This window comes from Schistocerca serialis, chromosome 11 (assembly GCF_023864345.2).
Source record: "Schistocerca serialis cubense isolate TAMUIC-IGC-003099 chromosome 11, iqSchSeri2.2, whole genome shotgun sequence".
Taxonomy (NCBI): Eukaryota; Metazoa; Arthropoda; class Insecta; order Orthoptera; family Acrididae; genus Schistocerca; species Schistocerca serialis.
In genome coordinates, this window is record NC_064648.1 from 79,379,996 (window position 1) to 79,402,741 (window position 22,746).

At 41.0% G+C, this 22,746-nt stretch overlaps 1 protein-coding gene across 1 annotated transcript in view; it reads left to right on the forward strand.

Annotated features, from left to right (window-relative positions):
• Nucleotides 1-22,746, forward strand: part of LOC126426473 (uncharacterized) — a 181,613-nt gene that overhangs the window by 157,988 nt on the left and 879 nt on the right. The gene's annotated exons all lie outside the window — the stretch shown is intronic.

Consider the following 22,746-nt stretch of genomic DNA (forward strand, 5'->3'; position numbering starts at 1 on the left):
GAAATTTGCTGGTTCCTAAAAACCTTACACTCTTTGATTTTCCTGTTTCCTCCCTTAGTCCCCGAAAAGCTATGTTATTCGATTCCATTCATATTCACAATAATCTCAAGCTCCTATTCACACGTTCTGACTTTTCGTTAGTTATGAATACATACCGGCCTCAACTGTGATCTTCTTACACCACGAACTGAAAACAACGCATGCCTCCAGACGTGCCGCCTCGCACCTCCAACCACTTCCTTCCAAGTTGAAGAATTTTGTCGGGCAAACAACTTTTTAGTTTCATCATTTACATCCAACTGTCATAACTTCTCGCTTCATAATACCACTGACTTGTCACACTGCAGTTTTCTGTAACCGTTGTTCTAAACTCAGTAGACTGGCCGTTATTACACCATTACTTCTTACTGGATAATTGACAGTGTTGTCGAATAAAGATATGGCAAAAGTTAAATGTTCAGACAAATGTGCATTACACAGTCTCCGGTACAATAAAAATCTAAAATGGATGGTTATATATCTATAACTAACTTGAGCCAAGGCCCAAGGAACATGGTGCACACGAAGTGGTATGGGAGACGGCAAAGACAGGATTGTTTATGTACCCTGTACCAAAAATTTAGTGTTTACTGATTCTATGAAACAGTGTTGATCGGACCATTTCTATGTGCTTGACTTTACTGTTTATCATATACACATTTCTGTGCTTATATCCGTATATATTTTAATATTTTATTTTGATTTTTAATTCTTGGTAAAATAACAATAATGTTTTACTTTCTGAGGGCTGCCAAAGTACCTGGCTTGCCCGCACTGCTGGTTTTAATGTTACAGCCCTACACAAGCCATGCGTTCCGAGTTCTACTCTGACTAAAATGAGTACTGGGGACCAACTCTGGGACAACAGGGACCCACTGACCACGTGTCTGTCCACACAACCTTCTCTGTGGCAGATCCAGGACTGCAAGGGCTGTGGTGGAGTGGGTTTAGCTTAGAAGGATACGTTACTGTAACGAATATTCTCGAAATGTGTCATTGTGACATTAATCGATTCTTCCTCTGTTAAATTTTTTGTCTTTTTTCAACTTTTATTTCACTTACAAGACACCAGTTATATCTTTATCAGGCATTGCTAACTTTAAACAACCCGCATGCAAAGTGTCTGTAAGAGGCAACAATATTATCAACACATTACTAAAAGAATATAACACATTCATACAAATCAAAATGAAAAAAATCCTTATGAATCAGATAGTTTGAATTTATTGGAGAGAGAACTATGCAAAGATTTATTTGTGAACAGAACTACACAACAACTCCGTTTACATACCAATTAATAATCATGACATATAAACTTTCAGTATAAAACATTTTCCTTCTCATGTCATTTGCACATATGAATTTGTTTCCAATTTTGGTACTACCAATATTTTTGTCATTTATTTATCAACATGCAAAAATTGCCCAATTATTCAATCTTTATGTATCATCGTTGACATAAAAAACGTTTTCAGTCGTCTAAGTGCTGAGAACGACTGCTCAGAGGTACAGGAAGTAACAGGTATAGTTAAAATTATCTGAACAAGCATCACAAATTCTATGAGCATTTCAAGCATGGGACCACTGTTTCCCCCACTTAAGATATTCCTAATGTCTGAAAGTTGGCCACTTCATCTTCCTTCATTCTGCACACATCTAGAAACATGCCCCCTATGCAGTGTTAGCTTATCTTCATCGAAGGTCTCATCCATAGTACTACACGATTCGATCAACACCAATTTCAGCGATGGCAAAAGCTTCAAATAATAAGTTCCAAAACATTTGGGTGAAATCTACGGTTTAGCGAATCCACATCCACGTCAATTATTTAAAAAAATATTCGTCTGTACATTTTCTCTGGCGTTTGACAAGTATGAGAATCACTATCTTCTTCGTAGCATTTTTGGTATCTTCATTCTGTAGTTTTTCCTCCTATCTATGTAATTATGTAGTTATGTAGTTCTCAATTCTTTCGAGCAATCAATTATTCATAATAGGAAACACAGTCATAACTCAGTCACTCAAAATGATTCAGAAATTTTACTTGTTAGAACGAAATCAGGCGATGATTATTCTTCTCTGTAGGCTCGTGCTTTGCGGCAGTCTGTATAAATAAAATGCCTCGTATCTTTAGGAGCGTTGTATAATCAGTCAGGAAACCTTAGATCAAGCGGATATTTGGCTTTGATGAAGTTTAACCCTCCGAAGAAGTAATGGAGCTCTTGGATTATTGAATGCAGGTTCGTATCCAGTCTTTCGGAAGTTCCCTTCCGATTAACAACTACGCAATATATCGATGAATATCATTAATTCTCAAATGTCAAATAATATAAATTGTTACACACCTTTTGTATGAAGGAGCAATATATATATATATATATATATATATATATATATATATATATATATATATATATATAATCGTACAATTTCGTATCAGTTATCTTTTGTCATATTTCTCAATATTCAGATTACAATTCTTCAAACAATGCTCAGGCTAATCGGCACGAAGACAATCTCGGAAGCTTTTTTTCTAACAACCACCAGAGAGAGTACTACAAAGAATAATTATGGGCTCATGGCATAGCTATTGTATGAAACTACTTTGCGCATGGATACTGCGAGTATGAAGATAGAAAATTAGGAAACGTCATTCAAGGGTAGAATTGTATCAGAATAATTCATCGAATATAAAGAGATATTACACTTCTTCTGAGCAAAACTGGTTCATGAATGTTACATTCCACCCCTTTTCACATCGTTTCATTCCACAACTCAGAAAATGTATTCCTTTGTGAAGCTACACTTGCAGACATGGTTTCCACCAATGTTTTGATTTCCCAGTACGACAACGGTTTCTTCTGAAAGGAAGAATGAATTTCCTCAATCCTCCCAAAAGCTGAAATTAACATTTTCATGGAAATAAAAAACCGAATTGATACAAGCCTGAAAAAATCTGCTAGCTATTCCACCGACTTAACTGTTTCCTTCTGACACATCTTCCAATAATTGCGAGATATCGTCATAATTATTATCAACGATTTTAGTTGATTGTACACTGACACACTACCTCATATGACAGAATGGTTAGAAAGTCAGTTTGAACATTTTCTGCAACACCAATTTCCTTGTCTTCTTGCAGAGACTGAAACACCACTAGTCTTTTCGGCTTATGTCTTACAAATAATATTAATTCATGAAGAACCATCAGAAAGTTTTGCACATGACTAGTACCTAGCATCGCATCTGGTACTACCAAATTCATATTATGCTGTGAACAATGAACAAATATACCTCTCGGCAGCAACTGAATAATCCTACTTTGAAATCCAGTTAAACGTCCACTGGCATTGCTCGCGCCATCATAAAATAGACCACGACTCTATTTTATACCGAGGGATTAACATCTTATGACATCCTGGACGACTTCAAACAATGTCCTAGGACTTGCTGAAGCTACTCACTAGAAGCCTGTAATTTTTTTTTTAATTTGAAGATTTTTATCGACATATCTGAAACATTTGGTTAGTTGTTCCTTCACTGATGTGTCGTAAGGCTCATCTACAATAAGAGAAAAGTGTAGTGCCTCCTTATTAGACTTCACGATGTTTTGCTGTACATCGCTGGATAATAACGAGACAACTTCATTCAATATATGGTGAGAGACCCAATTATTTGCAGTTCTCTGCAGCCGAGATTCCAAGTCAGGACCATCTCCTGCTCTAACAGCAGCAACTGATGAATATTTGATGCTTCATTGGTCTGACCAAGAGTTGCTATTCCTTACTGACTTGATAACTGCAGGGACGATATTATCTTCAAAATCGCCTTGCATGCATTTTTCACATCTTGTAATTTATATGTTGAGTTGAGGGATATCACGTTGGTACCTTGTTCTGCAGTTGCCAGAGCAGTCACAGGCGTGTTTCATGAACTCTGAAACGTTCAATTGCCTGTCTCCACAGGGAAAATCCATTTCGAACAAATGCATTACACTGTCTGCAGAAGTAGCAGCTGGTGACGGAAGCACTACACTGGAACCAAAAGCGTTTTTACACACACTACTGAACATTTTGTCCATTCTTTGCCGTAATCAATCAAAGAAAATGTGTTTTTCCATCCTTCATGGCATGACCTACCTGACGGTTTTTTGAAATTTTTTGCTGACTTACTACGGCAACTCGAAGAAGACATATTCTTGGGTTCCTTATTTTTTTGGTTGAACATGCCTCTCACTATTGTCGGTGTCAGTAATATCCACTTATGATGAGGACGACGGCAAACATACGACGAATTTATCCATAGCGACAAGGAAACTGTTCGTGTTCGAAAGTGTGTGTAGAAGCAATACTGAATATTATGATTCAGCTTTCCACACTCGTCCAGTAATCGCGCAACACTTGGAAACTGTGAAAATTTAGCCCGACGACGAGCTTTCGCTCCACCCATCCCGTCAATAGATCCTCTCCCTTGTACTAGCTATTAACGCAGTAACACACATTCAGTCCCGCGTCCTTCAAAGCCGTTGTGTCAACAAACGAAACGATAACAATCCACATTACGTCAAAACAATTTCGTTGAAATCTTCAACCACAGGGCTGTTACGCACAAAAAAAAAAAAAATTGTTAAGAATGGAGTTGGCGCATTAAATAGCGTGTCACTTGCAAGTAAACAGCCAATAAAGATAATAGCGGAAACAACGGCTGAGTGTGTGACAGCGACTGCAGCATGCCCTCGTGGTTGGAAATGAATACTAACAGGTTGGCGTGTGTAAACAAACGTAGGAGGGCTTACCTGAAAGATAGTTCCTGTTTGTTCATGAGCAGAAAATGCATGGTAGAGGTGTTATTTGAGCCATACATGTTTGAAATGATTATTGGCAACAAAGTGATCGAATGTCTTTCTACAGATTCCCGAGGACTAAAGCAATGTGAGTATTAATGTAAATTTGTGGTTAGTGTCTTTCAGTGAGTTAGTTGTGCTTTTTATGTTTGAGAAAGTTATTATTTCTAACTTGGCTTTTGTTATTTCTAGATGTAAACAGTGATTTATTCGTAACAGGAGGGCAGATCTTGGCGGAATAGTTATAAAAGAAGGACCAGAGCATTTAAACAGAAGTCACGTAGTATGCTCTGATCATTTTGTAGAGAAGAACTTTACGAACAAGAATCTACTAAGCCAACGATAAGAATTGTTTGTAAAGCAATGAAATGGCTATATTTAATGCTTGACCAATGATTTGTTACATACAACAATATTTATCCTCGTTTCAGTATTAGGCCTGGCTCTGTTCCTTCAGTTTTTCCCTATAAAATGGAAACTAATTTCAGACCAAGCCTAAAGTTGAGAAAGCGAGAAGAGGAAGTGGAGCTACAAGAGTCAGTCGCTGACGTTCAGGCTGAAGTGAACGATAATATCATTTCCAAAGTGAAACAAAAGTGGGGAACATGATTCCCATTAATTTGAAAGTGGAGAATGTAGCAGAAAAGAGTATCGAGACAGAAAGGGGTGATTCGTGCTCTGAGATCTGAGATGTGTATTTTAAAGCGCAAAGTAATGAAGTGTAGCACTGCTAAAAGCAATGTTTCTCATGATTTGACAGGCAAGTTTATCAACCTACAGGGAATTATGAAAAACAGGAAACATAAGGGAAGAAGGTATACAGAGCAAGGGAGGAGCTTTGCTTTGGCTTTTCATTTCTGTTCACCAAAACTATACAGGTTTTGGACGAAATATTTTTGTTTACCTACACCAAGGAGCTGGTTGAAAAATTGAGAGAGTACGCCAGGTATTAATAGCTTAGTGCTTGATTTGTTACAACTAAAAGTTGAAAAAATGTAACCATAGGAAAAAATTGTGTCAGTAGTATTTGATGTCACTGAAGTCACTGTGGACCTAGAATGCACAAAATTACTTACTTCAAGGTTTTGAGGACACCACTGTAGAAAGTTGTTGTGATTCAAAGTTAACTGAGCGCCAGTTATGTAAGATTGTAGTGACGATCAAACGTCTATACTTAAATATTAAGCAAATAATAGCTTATTAGTTGACCTGAGAAGTCATGTCAGGGGTGATAATAAAAGATTTGTTGATTAACATTTTGGTTCAAATTCAGGATAGTGGTCTATGACCTAAAACTGTAGTTTGTGGTCAAGGAACAAATAATGTAAATATGCGAAAACTATGAGGGATTAACTCAGAAAATCCATTTATTGAAGTGAATGGAGAAAAAGTATTTTGTTTTCTATGACGCTCCTCACTTATTCAAGTCACTGAGGAATAATCCAAGAAATATGACTTCCAGTGGAAAGCAAAGGTCTGTAGTTGGACTCACAGTGAAGAATTTTAAAAGAAAGACCCAGTAGTTGTACCTAGACTTGCTCTCAACCTCACAAAACTATGCATCACACTCCCTCCATTCTCACCAATGAAGGTGTGTTTAGCAGTGAGAACCCTAAAGTCACTCTGTTGCTTGCGGTATTCAAGTACATATGAGATTTGATTCTTTGCCACCCTCACCTCCTGTTACAGCTTATTTCATTGAAACGTGTGTTAACCTATTTGACAGTATCAAATCACCCAAATGTAGCAATCCCAAACAGTATAGAAAAATACTTTGCAGTGATTCGTGCGGTTTGTTTATTCTGGCGCCAAAGACTGTGCACCGGGTCACTTCCGAACACTGAAGTTGCGGAACGCAGGGCCTCATCAGTACTTGGCCCACTGGGCAGTGGAAACGTTTTGTCCTTGTCTCACGCTGCAACGTTACCCATTCAGATAGCGACAATAAACGATGTATTGGATTAGAGTCACAATCGTCTTTTAGAAAGATGCACACATCTTGAGGAAATTCTTTTAGGATACTTTTGTTGTTTCTATTGAAATACCATTTAGTGTTCTGTGGAACATCCTAAGAAAAGACTTGGCTTTGAGCACTATGGGACTTAGCTTCTGAGGTCATCAGTCCCCTAGACCTTAGAACTATTTAAACCTAACTAACCTAAGGACATCACACACATCCATGCCCGAGGCAGGATTCGAAACTGCGACCGTAGCAGTCACGCGGTTCCAGACTGTAGCGGCTAGAACCGCTCGGGCAGTCCGGCCGGCCCTAAGAAAAGGATCCAAGGCTGACTCATACAGAGGCACTGACAGCTAATAGCGTTGCCTGAGAGATTTATGAACTCTCACAGGATCTGTTTTCGCGTCACTGATAGATGCGGGGTGTTCCAAAAGTCCATACGATCGTTAGCATCGCGTGCCGTATGCCGCAGTGAATACACCGAAATGAAACTCAGTGAAATACAAGTTATTATGATTTAATATACATTTTTACTTACAAATTTTCACATTAAATGCTGAATGAGTCCCCCCTGTTGGTAAATACATAATTCAATTCGTCTAATTATATTTCCAAACACAAGCTGTAACATTTCTTGTGTAATAGAAACAGTGAAAGTGGGTATTGCGGTTTTCAATTTATCGATGGATTTTGGACAGTTGCTTTCGCTGCACCCCGGAAGAAAAAGTCAGGTGGTGTTAGGTCAGGCCATCATGGAGGCCAAAGTCCCTGTGAAATTATCCGCTCACCAAAAATGTCAGTAAGCAGGGACATTGAAACGCGAACTGTATGCGCGGTTGCAGCATCTTGCTCAAAGTAACCGTTTAGTATTTCAGTTAACATAAATTCTCCTACGAAAAGGTACAGAATATCACTGCAGTATCGTTGTGCGTTTATTGTTTCGTTGATAAACCCAGGCAGGCGAACAGTCATATGCCACGCATGGGTAACAATCATACGGCACTGCGGAGAGACTGTTTTAACGTCCCGTGTTATACAATTTGTACCGGTTAACAGCTTCTGCATGGAGTTCTTTCTGTGAACAACAACATATCTTAACATGTTGCATAACTGTCTATCTAATGGAACTCAGTGTAAACATTCGATCTTGTGGTTTAGGCAAAAACATTTACAGCACTTTCATTCACGCATAAATATCAAAAGGGTGCGTCATGCACGCTTCACATTTCCCGTTATCAGAAGGACGGGGCAAACGGCCAGTGCAGTCGCCGAGGGGAATCTCGAATGTGGGGGCGCGACGCCTAATGTGGACAGCGAGTCCGGCAGAGGGAGGTATCGTTAGCGCCAGAATTTCACCTGGAACAGATCCCGGCCATTCACTCCCCTCTACAGTAAGGAACAATTACTGGAACAAGTCCCGCCCTTTCACCCCTTCTGCAGCGACTGTGCATATTCTTTGAGATCTTCCCGTAGCCTTTGGTCTTGACCGCATGTTTCGTTTACTACGTTTGTTTGCTCATTACAGTACCGAGCAGTGTTCCACGGCTTTGCAGAATCTGTATCTTTTAACGCATTTCCTTCGCCGTCTTAGCAGCGTACTTATGCGTTGTAGCAGTATTTGCGGTTTTTCCGTGTTTCCTTTGTGACTTTCACAGCGTTTGCTTTGTCATTGTAACATTATTTTACAACGCTTGTACTTCTTCGCTGCAACAGTGTTTTGAAATGAATGCTTTTAGATGTCACGTTTGAGGAAACGAGTGCAGTTACCACAGGCCTCTGAGGCGGCATATTTACACAGTGAACCCACGGAAGCTCAGCGAAATAATGTCTCCTGTTAAAATTACGAACGTTCGTCTACCTGTCGGTGCTACTTACGTGATAATGATTTTACTTTAAGCAGTTTATAGCACTGCCAAAAGAATATTCCTGGGGAAGGGCAACAGAAACGTTGATCTATACGATGTGTTCATTTGAAACTGATTCCACAAGGTGCTGGATGGATCCTTTCCAATTCGAACACGACTTAAGTGTGAAGAATCATTCCATTCATTGCTGAAACCACACAAGTCTCACAGCATTTTTGGAAAGTGTACCAATAATTAATTTGGCACCCTTAAACACCAGTAATCATTTAATTGGGGTTTTAACTTATTTCAAAACATTTGATAAAGCTTTAAATTTTAGACGACCTAGGACACACGCTTTTGTCCTTTGAAATAGTCAGAGTTTCTTTCACTGTAGTAAACACAAGATGTTTCAATCATCTAGTACAGATTTAACAGAATAAAATCATTCATAACAACTAACTTTATCATTACTGTTGAACTTATCACACTACCAAAGTCAACTGAAATAAGTGTGAAGAATCATTCCATTCATTGCTGAAACCACACTAGTCTCACAGCATTTTTGGAAAGTGTACCAATAATTAATTTGGCACCCTTAAACAACAGTAATCATTTAATTGGGGTTTTAACTTATTTCAAAACATTTGATAAAGATTTAAATTTTAGACGACCTAGGACACACGTTTTTGTCCTTTGAAATCGTCAGAGTTTCTTTCACTGTAGTAAACACTGAAGATGTTTCAATCATCTAGTACAGATTTAACAGAATAAAATCATTCATAACAACTAACTTTATCATTACTGTTGAACTTATCACACTACCAAAGTCAACTGAAAATCTGAACTATCAGATATCCAATTGTATGTCACCTACAGTTTGTTTCCGCTTTTGATTTATTCCAGTGTGTTAAGTAGTTACAAGAATTTTACTGAGTCAATAAAAGTATGTAATTATAGAATTTGTTGTACTTATTACCTTGCTCATTTCACATGTTTGCAAATTACTCACTGTGCTGGACATTTGAGGTGGACCCATTGAAATTTAAATTTAGTTTTGTGTTGATAATCGAAGTACAAGCAGTCTACCTTGTTTCTCTACATGGGGAATCAGTCAACAGTTAACTGTTGGCTTATTATTCTCTTGGTAACTTATTTATATTGAACTATAATGTTATGAAATTTCATGCAAAACTTCCACTGCCATGGTATAGCTGGGTTACCGAACCCTTGGAGCCATTTACTTTTTTTCAACATCTTCCTTTAGTTTGCTCCAAGTAAATTTGTTAAGAGCAAATAACGTGAAAATATGGCACTTTAGTACCTTTTTTTTATTTTTTTGTGTAGGTTACATATGATTCACATGGCCCCAGAGTAAAAGTACCAGGTGTGTCATTTGCTATGTCGCTAATAATTTTAGGTTTGTACTCCTATCGGTTTTTCATTCCACAGCATTATTTGTGTACAGTTCCATTATTGGTATCCAGCATTGTTGCCACAGTCTTTATTTAGTATTGTTTGCTCCATAACAAAGTGATATTGTGGCAGCATAAAATGTCTCACAGAAGTTATGAAGATGAACAAAGGCATGTACAGCAGCTTTTAGACGAAGTTATGGACATAAGTGATGAAGATTCTGTGTCTTTATTTGCTGATAGCACAGACGAATTTTTACCAGAGGAGACCGGAAGCGAAACCGGGAGTTCTGATGATGGAATCACATTAGTGAAGGTAGGAAGAAGAGCTTTATGTCCACATTCAGCCGAAGAACCAGACTTCACAACTGTAAAAACCAGGCAACAGAGCACCTGTAACCGTGTTAGTGCCATAACTACTGCAGGTTCAATTGAAGTAAGTGCGATTTCTGAAAGTTCGGAAGATGAAGATGATACACATAGCACTAATTCTAATGAGATTGTCTGGGGGCCAGTTATGGGTACAAATATGAAAAACTTTAATTTATTCATTCCATTTCTGGTGTAAGTGCTTCTGTTTCACTATCTCTCAAAGGCACCATACGGTTTCTTCAAATATTTTGTAACTGATGAAATTTTAGAATGTGTGACTCAACAAACTAATCTGCATGCAAAACAAGTCTTAGGAAGTCATTCAGTAACTATTAATTCATGATTGAAAAAGTGGACTGATGTCAGCAAAACTGAAATTCAACAATGTTTAGGATTTTTGTTATGGATGTCACTAAATGTAAAACCAAGGATTCCAAATTATTGGTTAAGAAATATGCTCTATCACAACAATGTAAAAAATGTTATGTCACGCAATCGTTTTGAACTTCTTTTATGTATGTGGCATTTTCCCGATTATTCAAAATTCAACCTCTTACTAGTAAATTACTGCAGAGATTTCAAAGTGCTGTTTTGCATGAGAAAGAAGTTTGCATTGATTAAACACTTGTGCCATTTCGAGGAAGACTAAGTTTCATTCAGTATATAAGGAATAAGCGCTATAAATTCGGAATGAAATTGTTCAAACTTTAGCTGAAGGGTGGCTACATCTGGAATATGAAAGTTTTCTGTAGGAAGAATGCGAATCCTGGTGTTCCTCTTGCCACTTTTGTTGTTATGAGCCTTGAGGGCAGAATCTTACATACAGACAATTTTTACACAAGTGTTCATCTAGGGCACCAGCTTCTTGAATAATCAACACATTTAGTTGGTACTCTAAGACCAAAAAGAGAACTGAATCCTCAAGATGTTTTACAGGCAAAACTGAAAAAAGGGAAACACAAAGCAAAGGAAAGTACCACAGGTGTAGTAGTACTGAAATGGAAAGATAAGAGAGATGTTCTGATGCTGAATGCTGTTTATTAAGAAGAAGAAGCAGAAATTCAAAGCAGGAATGGCACAAATAAAAACCAGCAATGATAATTGACTATAATTAGTTAAAGTCTTTCATAGATCTTTCTGACCAAATGAAGCTGTACTCTCATTGTCTAAGGTGGGGTTTGAAATGGTACAGGAAGATTAAATTGAATTGTTGACAGGGTCAGCACTGGTAAATGCTCATCTGATTTACCGATACATCAACAACAAGAAGATCTAAATCACAGAAATCAAAGAGGAAGTGACTTTGAGGCTACTCCATACAGAAGATGCTAATGAGCCTGAGACATCTCTCACCGAAGCCACGGCGTTACCTGCTGATTGTGCTCTTGTGAAGATGGGAGCAGCCAGACGTAGGTGTACAGTGTGTTATGAAAAAATGAAGAAAATTTGGACTAGATCAAGCGGTCAAGAAATGCAAAGAAACTGCATAGAAATGTAAGAATTGTGACTCATATTTTACCATAGAGTGTTTTTTCATAAAGCACACGGCATACAGGTATTAGAGAAAGTGGAATGACCCAAATTTTTCAGTTTAATTGTTGGCTGCAATTACAGTTGAAGAATGTAAATAAAACTGTATGTGATTTGCAATCTACTGTGTAACTAATATGTCAAACTAAATAATAAATAATAAAAAGAAGAATAGTCCAATACGACTCAGCCATATGAGTTATACATAACTCATGAATTCAAATGTCAATAACTACTCTTGAGCTCTTGAAAACCATAGGCCACGAACATGATTTGTTACTGGGGCCGTAACCTACTATAACACCGAGTCTCAGTACGCTCCTGTGAGTTACAACTGCACCATGGAGCTTTAAATGGAAAAATGTCTGTGAGTTGTATTTACATCACGTTGGCCAAGAGAACACTTCCTGTGAGTTATAGTTATCTCACATGGCAGTCATTGTACTAAAATTATACAGATACAGACATGTTTTACTATGTTGCAATGTGAGAAAGACCTCTTGGATGCAAATGACTACTTCTGCAATAATGTAAAAGCTTAGTGATTTTGTTCTGCATAAAGGAGAGTAATGACTGAATGCACTACTGCTTGGTTAAGTATTGTTATTCTTGACAGGAAATAATTTCATAACCATTTCTTTCTGATTATCAGTTTCATATGATTGGTATAATACAAGGTGCTGTCATAAAAAATATATTAAACTGTTGTGAACGCTTTTGTCCAATTCGTCATGAATTATGAGATGTGATTATTCTAGCACCTGAAGTATACTGCTATAAAGAATTGAATGTTTTCTTTCCAAATGCTTATCCTCATGGTAGTCTCATTAGCTACAAAGAAGTGGGAGTGCTACACAAGACCCTGTTTATATGGTCCAGGTGGTGCTTGATGTAATCTGGATTACTAAACATTCTGGAAAGGTTTTACCAACTGCAAATATATTAATATGTACAACACTATACAAACCTTTTAGTTTGGCACTAACAAGAAACACTTTTTTTGGCACTTGGAACATCATGAAAAAGCCCTTTGAAAAGAAGTAGCAATACATGTGGTGTTTGTGTCTGTTAGCTAAAATAAATTTTAGATACTGGCAGAAGTAAAACTGTGAGGACCGGGCGTGGGTCGTGCTTCGGTAGCTCAGATGGTAGAGCACTTGCCCGCGAAAGGCAAAGGTCCCGAGTTCGAGTCTCGGTCGGGCACACAGTTTTAATCTGCCAGGAAGTTTCATATCAGCGCACACTCCGCTGCAGAGTGAAAATCTCATTCTGGAAACATCCCCCACGCTGTGGCTAAGCCATGTCTCCGCTATATCCTTTCTTTCAGGAGTGCTAGTTCTGCAAGGTTTGCAGGAGAGCTTCTGCAAAGTTTGGAAGGTAGGAGACGAGATACTGGCAGAAGTAAAGCTGTGAGTACCGGGCGTGAGTCGTGCTTCGGTAGCTCAGATGGTAGAGCACTTGCCCGCGAAAGGCAAAGGTCCCGAGTTCGAGTCTCGGTCGGGCACACAGTTTTAATCTGCCAGGAAGTTTCATAACACAAGTAATGTTTGAGAGAGATTAAAGGATGATAACCAGGCAATGTATGGTAAGGTGGAAGGAAGTCGTGTTTGCAGATCGAATGGCAAGAAGCAGTGAAGGAAAAAGGGGGAAAGGAGAAGTATTTAATGACTGACAGTGGTGTTGCCAGTAGCAATGGATGTAATGTTGTACTGTTTTGGTGTGTTGTGTCCTGAGGGGTGAGAACACATTTCTCATGTTTTATAATTTGAACTCATTGGTAGAGGGTTATTCTTCTTGTAAATTTTGGCGTAAGGGCTTGAAGTAGTTAGTGGAATAATTTAACCAAGCAGCCTAATTTCTTTCATGATTGTAAATAAATTTGTGTAAACGGTACCAATGTAGTGATTTGCGGTTGCAGTGTAGGATGAGGGACAACCACAATCCCATTCCATTACTATGAAACTTCAATACCTTCATCGGTTGATGACCCAGTCATCAACCCAAAACAGGCGAACGTGTGTTTAGAAAATAGGCCTAGATAACGTAAGTCTAACTGGCACCTCAATTTAATTGTAAAGGCTGTGAGGTAAATTGGTGTACGTCAAATTGTAAATAGGTTTAGATGTAATATCTGTTTAGGCTTTAAGTGGTACCTCAATTTTATTGTAAATTTATGAGGTGGTACACAGTACTGCAATTGTAATTCGTATCAGTTTGATTTTTTTATCTGGATATTATTGTTTTTGTCACCTCCAATTCTATAAAATCAGGGTCGACATAATTTTTGTAATAGGAGTACTTCTAATTTTACTGTAAATAAAAGCCTGTGGATAAGTTGCGATGAACAATGAGAAAGTTGTACTTTGTAAACTCTTATTTACAAAAATGTGTTTGTGTGCAAGTCGCTTCGAGTGGTTGAGAGGGACGGAGAGTGGCTGGGACTGCGTGGAGAGGGAGAGACGTAACGGGGCTACCTATCTGGAGCTGGCGCGTGTCTCGCTCCTTCCTAGCCATGTCTCTGTCGCTCTCTCCCACCACCTGGCGGGACGGAGACGGCGAAGCGATCAGCTGAGGGCAGCAGCTACGAGCCCTCCTCGCGTGAAAGGGAATGTTGCAGGGGGGAGCCTCTCCTGACGTCACTCGCCCCAACTGAGCCTATGGCCAGTCTCACACCCCCACAGCAAGCATCGGCGGACACCGCTCCCCTTAAGTTGGGTAAACCCTGAGGTGAAGCAGCGGACTATGGCGCTGAAGCACCTATATGCAGCGGGGAATGACGACCGGATGACTGGCACCCTGGTCTCCGGTAGCCCTCGCTGTCATCATTATAGCTGTCGTCGAGACATTATGGGACTGATGAATGATGATGTGTTTCAAACTGCTCTGTCGTGAAGAAGGAGAGAAAGGAACTGTTTACGCGATATGATTGCTGCCAAGGTTAAGGTACCTACGAAGAATTATTTACTCTGTGGATCGCTAAGTAGGCATAAAGTAAAGGAGGACTGAGACAGGCACCATTGTGAATGGTTCGACAGAGGAAGAAATGATCTCTCAGGCAATACGATTGTGATGACCAAGTGAAAAAGTAGAGCATGATGCTCGCCTAGTTTATCGGTGATCCATAGCTCAGGTCATAGTAATATTGAAAGTTTACTGACAAAGGTTAACTGAGGAGTTTTGTTCAGAGATAATCTGGTTGGTGATAGGCACAGGTGGCGGAGCTGATGAACAGATGTAAGAGGAGTGGGCCATGCTGTTACGTCGTGTTTCGCGAGGCACATGATCACATAAACAGACGGCATACGGAGTCACCGACACTTGGATGTGAAGTTAGGTTGTCCTCAAAGTAACTTTGGAATAATGCCCTCCCCATAGCCCCTAGGTTCATTGTTGATTGATGTGTGACGATATGAGAGTAGGTAAAGTGCATTTTGTGTTTGTTTATTTTCAGGTCCATCGATTTTTGTAACAACTTTTCTCTGTTCTAATGTTTGCCACTATTCTGTACGTTTGTTTTACTGCTATGTGGTACAGTGTTGTGTTTGGATAATTTATCTTTATGACAGTTCGCGTTTTGTTGACGTTTTTTATCATGTTCATTTGGAATCTGTCAACAGGTTAGGTTAGTGGTTCCTTAATTTTATTATGTCGCTGAAGTACGTGTCTTTTGTTGTTGTTTCTGTACTATGCACAGTGTTTTTACCATTGCAGATAACTTTAGTGTTATTTTCTTTGTGTATCTAGGTTATGGACTTAGTTGAGACGTGCACAATGTGGGCGTTGTCCCATATAGTTTAGAGGCTTTTGCCTTTGTTTGTGTAATAGGGTAACATTTAATTTTAGTATAACTTGTGTTCTTATAATAGTCATCGTTTATTGATGTTCCTTTATGTGAATTAGAATAGTTCTATTGTAATTTGTTGATGTGTGTTTGCACACGTCCATGTCGGTAAGGATTTAATGAACATAATTTTATTGAAAGGTGTTCTTCTATTTCGTGATGTTTGTGATATTACCTGGAAAAAAACTTTTGTCTCTATTACAGAAGTACAATTTTCACGAATAACTTGATATTTCAAATGAATTTTTTAGTTTTGCACTTACATCATAGCTAGATAAGTAAAATTAGTTGTCTTTACGGTGTGTTTGAGAAATCCTTTGATAATTGATTGCTAAGACACGGACGTCGTGATGTGGTGTAGTATTGTGTCGTTCCATAACAATATTTTGCTTTGTTTTGCCCTTAGTGTAAAACAGGCGCCCACTGAATTTTATGCCTACTTTATTTGTTAATTTTGCACCTTTCACTCAGATTTTAAGTGTATGTCAGCATCATTATATTTTGCAAATGACATTTCTTTGGCTCATCTGAATGTAAATTCTTTTGTAAATTATTTTAGCATTATTGGATTTGTTTGTTGATCTTGCACTTTTCACTTAGAAATTTACATGCGCTTGTTTGCCTAGGGGGCTAATTTAGACATTTCCTAAGTTATTTACTTACTATGTCGTTTAAATGCCATCGCCGTATGCCAAGTGGCCGCTTATTTGATCCGCTCATAGTGGGAATATTCATTCATGCCAGAGAGCAGGACGTTGCAATTTTTTTATCCTTTTCTATAGCACAAACTACTGTTTGCAATTGTTTTCATTTTTCTGTTGCGCAAGCATAAAACATAAGAATGGTAAAAGAAATGAACCAAAATTTTCCTCCCATGAGAAGAACATTCTGGATCATTTCTTTTCATCCACGCATGGGGTGATGAAACGGTACAGTAGTTTCCGCTCTATGAGCAGCAGGTTTCGCTGCTCGCTCGCACCCGGAAATAGAAACAGAGGCGGCTCCGCAGACAATTTTATTACACTACGCGGCCGGCCGCGGGTGCAACAGAACCCATGTGGACGGGTGGAAGAAATGTGTCAGAACCCATGTGTACAGGTGGAAAGAAATGTGTAAGGCTTCATAATAACTATTTATATGTGTCGTTTATTATGCATTTCTTGTACGAGGATGTGAATCTGCACATGAACTTTCCTAATCCTCCTCACACCTTTCCGTAAAGCGTGGCCAAATCTTAGTTGGGAAGTAGTTCTGTAGTATAGTAGTGCCAACCTTACTCCTGATTAGGGGATAAGAGAGACAGCACAGGCAGGTAAAAGTCAAGGACTTTCCAGTGTCACAAGATTTGGGGTGGAGAGGTTGGTCACGGCCAAGTGGTTCGACCACCCCCTCCACCGGGGCCCAGGAAGACCACCGGGTACCCGCCAAATTCTAGGAGTGTTACAGAAGACAGGTAAGTGAGCGGACGTGCCCTCAGTGCGTCTGTCTCAATGTTCACGCATGGAAGAGAGGTATTTGAATATTTGTACTAATTCTTTTATTTCCAGCTTCGGATTGTGTAAGGAAATGCATGTTGTCGTTTAATTTGGTAAATTTGACCCCCTGTGTTGCATCTGGTCCCCAGTTCGCCCGTTATCCACCTCACATAGTGGATGTCCTATGTAAAATATTGGGAGACTGGTGGTATACATTTGGCCAACGCAATTCCGTCTTGCCCGTAGAAATGTGCGTACAGATTAGTATATAATATACCCGAGCTATAAGTTGTAAAACTGTAATATCTGTAAACTGAGACAATTGCTGCTATGGGTCTAAAGTCGAGTGATAATGTTTAAAATAAATACGTAATCAATTGTCATCAATGTTTAACATTCCTTAAAAATCACAAAGAAGTCAAGTTAAAGGAATTCATTTAAAATAAAAGATACAGAATGCAGGGACCCACACATCAGCGTGTGAGCCCTCCAGCCCCTTGCCTAGTATCGTGCGGAAAGGGCACGGTCTCTAGGTAGCGCTCTCAAGCTCCCCTCCCCAGTTATCCATTGCGCAATTTTCATTCGGGGCTTGACGACTTCAACTTTCATCTGGCGTCCCTAGGCAAGGACGCTTGACGGTAATCTTTCAGTATTATAGAATACATTTGGCAACCTCTCACTAACACCTGTCTCATACATGTGGGAAGCATTTCGGGCTGAATGGAGGAAAGTAGATGGTTAATTTACAGTCTTTAGAAACAGTAATACACGATATCTTCTCAGTGCAAAAAAGGCTGAAAAAGTTCATTGACCTAAAGGGTTGAAAATTAACTGCATTTTTCAGAAATAAAGATAGTCCTTATTTTTGTTGATGTGCAAGGCAAACCACCTCTCAGTTGTAGAAAACCACACAGTGCTTGACGTCATGCAGGTCCATAATGTGAGGAAAAAAGTAGTCTGCGTTAAGTACACAGTACGTACTCCATATGTCTAGTAAACCAGGACTGACTGGGACTCTACCCGCCAGGTCTGTTTACAGACACAATCGAGCAACGCGTTGTCATCTGCTACCAGTAGAACTAGCAACGATGCAGCTACGTCTCCCGGATTCATGATCAGCAGTTGGGACTGACATAGAAACACGCACACCGTGCGCGCCGCGCAGGGCACGGGCCCTACATAACGACATGCGTGGCGGGAGTCTTTCCGCAGGACGTCCTGACCACAGCGAGTACGGCGCCTCTCGCCCGTGCTGAGGGACCAGCTGCCCACACACATCCATCACACAAAACTATCCGTTCCTCTTATCCGTACCACATCTACATTTACGTCTGATAGTCCACAAGCCACCGTACGGTGCGTGGCGGTGGGTACCGTGTACCACTACTTGTCATCTCCTTTCCTGTCCCACTCGCAAATAGAGTGAGAGAGAAACGACTGTCTGTATGCCTCCACATGAGCCCTAATTCCTCGTGTCTTATCTTCGTGGTCCTTACGCGCAGTGTATGATGGCAGCAGTAGAATCGTTCGGCAGTCGTTCGGCGGTTCTCTAAATGATCTCAGTAGCGTTTCTCGAAAAAAACGTCGTTCTCGCAGTCCCGAAGCATCTCCGCAGTACCTAGGCGTTGTTCGAACCTATCGGTAATAAAAGTAGCAACCCGCCTCTGAATTGCTTCGATGTCTCCCTTCAGTCCGATGTGGCAACATCCGAAACACTCTTTCAGTGCTCATGAATTGGTCGGACATTTACAGGTGAGAAACTGTTTCCTTTAATTATCCAAATAAAGCAATATCAACCATTCGCTTTCCCTACCATGCTTCTCACATGCTCACACTATTTCATGTAGCGTCGCAACGTTACACTCAGATATTTAAAGCACTTGTCTGAGTCGTAAACGACTTCACTGTATCCAAACATTACATGATTCATCTCCCTACTCATCTGCATTAACTTACCATTTCCACATCTAGGGCTAGCTGCCATTTATCACATCATCTGGAAAATTTTTAGAATTTTCTGGTAAATTTCAATGGGGCTAAACTGCTGAGGTCGTCGGTCCCTAGACGCACACACTACTTAAACAAACTTACGCTAAGGACAACACACACACTTCCGGGGGGGGGGGGGTGGAGCCACGCGAATCGCGGCAAGGCACCTCATACAACGCGGCTCACATGACTCGAAATTTTGTCTGGGTCGTCTTGTATCTCACTAGGGTCACTCAACTTCGACGTATTACTGGACACCACAGTATGATCAGCAAACAACCTCAGATTTACTGCCCACCGTGTCTGCCAAATCATTTATATACAGGGTGGTCCACTGATAGTGACCAGGCCAAATATCTCATGAAATAAGCATCAAACGAGAAAACTACAAAGACGGAAAACTTGCCTAGCTTGAAGGGGGACACCAGATGGCGCTATCGTTGGCCCGCTAGATGGCGCTGCCATAGGTCAAACGGATATCAACTGCTTTTTTTTTTAAATACACTCCTGGAAATGGAAAAAAGAACACATTGACACCGGTGTGTCAGACCCACCATACTTGCTCCGGTCACTGCGAGAGGACTGTACAAGCAATGATCACACGCACGGCACAGCGGACACACCAGGAACCGCGGTGTTGGCCGTCGAATGGTGCTAGCTGCGCAGCATTTGTGCACCGCCGCCGTCAGTGTCAGCCAGTTTGCCGTGGCATACGGAGCTCCATCGAAGTCTTTAACACTGGTAGCATGCAGCGACAGTGTGGACGTGAACCATATGTGCCGTTGACGGACGTTGAGCGAGGGCGTATAGTGGGCATGCGGGAGGCCGGGTAGACGTACCGCCGAATTGCTCAACACGTGGGGCGTGAGGTCTCCACAGTACATCGATGTTGTCGCCAGTGGTCGGCGGAAGGTGCACGTGCCCGTCAACCTGGGACCGGACCGCAGCGACACACGGATGCACGCCAAGACCGTAGGATCCTACGCAGTGCCGTAGGGGACCGCACCGTCACTTCCCAGCAAATTAGGGACACTGTTGCTCCTGGGGTATCGGCGAGGACCATTCGCAACCGTCTCCATGAAGCTGGGCTACGGTCCCGCACACCGTTAGGCCGTCTTCCGCTCACGCCCCAACATCGTGCAGCCCGCCTCCAGTGGTGTCGCGACAGGCGTGAATGGAGGGACGAATGGAGACGTGTCGTCTTCAGCGATGAGAGTTGCTTCTGCCTTGGTGCCAATGATGGTCGTATGCGTGTTTGGCGCCGTGCAGGTGAGCGCCACAATCAGGACTGCATACGACCGAGGCACACAGGGCCAACATCCGGCATCATGGTGTGGGGAGCGATCTCCTACACTGGCCGTACACCACTGGTGATCGTCGAGGGGACACTGAATAGTGCACGGTACATCCAAACCGTTATCGAACCCATCGTTCTACCATTCCTAGACCGGCAAGGGAACTTGCTGTTCCAACAGGACAATGCACGTCCGCATGTATCCCGTGCCACCCAACGTGCTCTAGAAGGTGTAAGTCAACTACCCTGGCCAGCAAGATCTCCGGATCTGTCCCCCATTGAGCATGTTTGGGACTGGATGAAGCGTCGTCTCACGCGGTCTGCACGTCCAGCACGAACGCTGATCCAACTGAGGCGCCAGGTGGAAATGGCATGGCAAGCCGTTCCACAGGACTACATCCAGCATCTCTACGATCGTCTCCATGGGAGAATAGCAGCCTGCATTGCTGCGAAAGGTGGATATACACTGTACTAGTGCCGACATTGTGCATGCTCTGTTGCCTGTGTCTATGTGCCTGTGGTTCTGTCAGTGTGATCATGTGATGTATCTGACCCCAGGAATGTGTCAATAAAGTTTCCCCTTCCTGGGACAATGAATTCACGGTGTTCTTATTTCAATTTCCAGGAGTGTAGCAACCCCCTATTTTACTACACATTCGTGTAGTACGTAAAGAAATACGAATGTTTTACTTGGACCACTTTTTTCTCTTTGTGATAGATGGCACCGTAATAGTCACAAACATATGGCTCACAATTTTAGACGAACAGTTGGCAACAGGTAGGTTTTTTAAATTAAAATACAGAACGTAGGTACGTTTGAACATTTTGTTTCGGTTGTTACAATGTGATATATGTACCTTTGTGAACTTATAATTTCTGAGAACGCATGCTGTTACAGCGTGATTATCTGTAAATACCACATTAATGCAATACATATTCAAAACGATGTCCATCAACCTCAGTGCATTTGGCAATACGTGCAACGACGTTCCTCTCAACAGCGAGCAGTTCGCCTTCCGTAATGTTCGCACATGCATTGACAATGCGCTGACGCATGTTGTCAGGCGTTGTCGGTGGATCACAATAGCAAATATCCTGCAACTTTCCCCACAGACAGAAATCCGGGGACATCAGATCCGGTGAACTCCCGGGCCGTGGTATGATGCTTCGACGACCAATCCCCCTCTCATGAGATATGCTATTCAATACCGCTTCAACCTTACGAGAGCTGTGTGCCGGACATCCGTCATGTTGGAAGTACATCGTCATTCCGTCATGCAGTGAAACATCTTGTAGTAACATCGGTAGAACATTACGTAGGAAATCAGCATACATTTCACCATTTAGAGTGCTATCGATAAAATGGGGACCAATTATCCTTCCTCCCATAGTGCCGCACCATACATTAACCAGCCAAGGTCGCTGATGTTCCACTTGTCGCAGCCATCGTGGATTTTCTGTTGGCCAATAGTGCATATCATGCCGGTTTACGTTACCGCTGTTGGTGACTGATACTTCGTCGCTAAACAGAACGCGTGCAAAATATCTGTCATCGTGCCGTAATATCCCTTGTGCCCAGTGGCAGAACTGTACACCACGTTTAAAGTCGTCGCCATGCAATTCCTGGTGCATACAAATATGGTACGGGTGCAATCGATGCTGATGTAGCATTCTATACACCGATGTTTTTGAGATTCTCGATTACCACGCAATTTGACTCCTACTGATGTGCGGATTAGCCGCGACAGCAGGTAAAACACATACTTGGCCATTATCGTTTGTAGCAGGTCGTGGTTGACGTTTCAGATGTGGCTGAACACTTCCTGTTTCCTCAAATAACGTAACTATCCGGCTGAAGTTCCCGACACTTGGATGATGTCGTCCAGGATACCGAGCAGCATACATAGCACACGCCCGTTGGGCATTTTGATCACAATAGCCATACATCAACACGATATCGACATTTTCCGCAATTGGTAAACGGTCCATTTTAACATGGGTAATGTACCACGAAGCAAATAGCGTCCGCACTGGCGGAATGATACGTGGTACCACGTATTTATACGTTTGCGACTATTACAGTGCCATCTATCACAAAGCGAAAAAAGTGATGCAAATTGAAAATTCATATTTCTTTACGTACT